This window comes from Trachymyrmex cornetzi, unplaced genomic scaffold (assembly GCF_001594075.2).
Source record: "Trachymyrmex cornetzi isolate Tcor2-1 unplaced genomic scaffold, Tcor1.1 scaffold1974, whole genome shotgun sequence".
Classification (NCBI taxonomy): domain Eukaryota; kingdom Metazoa; phylum Arthropoda; class Insecta; order Hymenoptera; family Formicidae; genus Trachymyrmex; species Trachymyrmex cornetzi.
The window spans coordinates 22,121-23,811 of record NW_017296607.1 but is presented as its reverse complement, the minus strand read 5'-3'; positions in this window follow the sequence as shown (position 1 = coordinate 23,811).

Below are 1,691 nucleotides of genomic sequence, written 5' to 3'. Positions count from 1 at the left end.
CCGCCGGTCCTTCATTGCCCTGATTTGAGGCTGAGAATGTAGCCGGGGATGCTGGTGAGGCCATAATGCCCCGCGTGTCGCCCCTATGCCCGTTGCCTTCCACTGAATTGCTATTAAGAGCTAGGTTATGTCCGTGACTCTTACGGGTGCACAGCTTACGCACCTGGTCTAGGAAATCTATGAACCTCTCGTTCGAGTGAGAGCGGTGAGCTGGGGGGTCGTTCGTCGAACGCCATTCCCTCGACGAGTCTCGTCTCCTTGGCGGGCTTCTCGATCCTGACGAACGGGCGATCTGATTCTGCGATGCCGGCTTCGCGAGCGGTCTTGCGAGCGGTCTATACGATGAGCGATGTGCCGGCGACGTTCTCGAGAGTATCTTTTACTTTTATTTGGCATTGTAATATACTGAACACTGCGAAACACTGTTGCTTAGGCGAGCGAACAGAACACAATGAAGTGGCGACGCAATGGCGGCGTCGGGGAGCGCTAAGGCGCGTGGCGGAGGGATACACATAATGGCGCGCGTAGCGGAGGGATACACTTGAAGGCGCGCATGGAAATCGGGCTTTTGATTCTAGGGATTTTTTGAACGCTGTTGCGAAGGTACGTGCAGGAGCACGACTACATAGTTATGTCCATCTGGACGAGACAACATAGGGCATAATTCGTATTCACCATTACTTAAATCCAACGCGGGAAAGTAGCTTGCTGTGAGGATGCTGGTTTTTCCAGTTAATGTAAGAGTCAACGACATGATTGAAACGACGATAAACGATCAACTGAGACAAGTTTAACAATTTTTGCATGATATATTATTGAAAAAATTTTTTTCTCCAATTCAACTCCCATAGAAATCGTAGACACAATTGACTACAATTGTTCTGATTTGACTTTTGATAAGATCGATAATTGTACGTCACGCTACATCCGAGATATCGTTCGAGTTCCTTTGGCGGTCTAAGATTACCGAAACCGTCGAAGTAGACAGCGTTACTTCCTTTTTTCGCATAGGCAACCAAGTGTGTACCCAAGTTGTCTGAGTCATCGAGATTTACGATGGCGCTTTCATTATGATGTGGTTTCGTTGGTAATGCGTCACGCATAAATACATCTCTAAAGAATGGTAAACGTAAACGGTACGCTGAATGATTCAATTGCTCGTTCGTTGTAATACCAGAGAGCGACATTTTAAGAGTCTCTAAAGTTTTTTTCCACGACTTTTTTTTTACGCTTTCTTTTTGGTTTTCTTCTTTTCTTTATACCACTACCACGTTTATATGGTGCTAAATATAGACCATGACCTTTCTTGCGATCGCTTACAGCTCTCGCCACGCTTGCTGCCCCACCGATCAAAGATCCAAGCGCGCCTAACATTGGTATAATCGGTAGGAAGCCTCCACGTTTCGCTACCGGAAGCGTTCTATTTCTTCTTATCTTTTTTCTCTTGCGCATACCCATACCTAGTTTTGTTTTCGTTTTCATAGCTGCCCATATGGCGGTCGCGGCAGCTTTTTCACCAAGCGTTGAATCGCTCGCTGTTATACGTTGACGTGCTTTTTCGGTGAGAATTCGATCGGCAATATGTCGGTCAGCGAGATTATTGTTTTGTGAATAAGCGATATCGTGTTTACGACACGCTATGTCCAATGGATTGACACCTCGATCGCCACGTGCTAGTCTTTTCGCGAGAT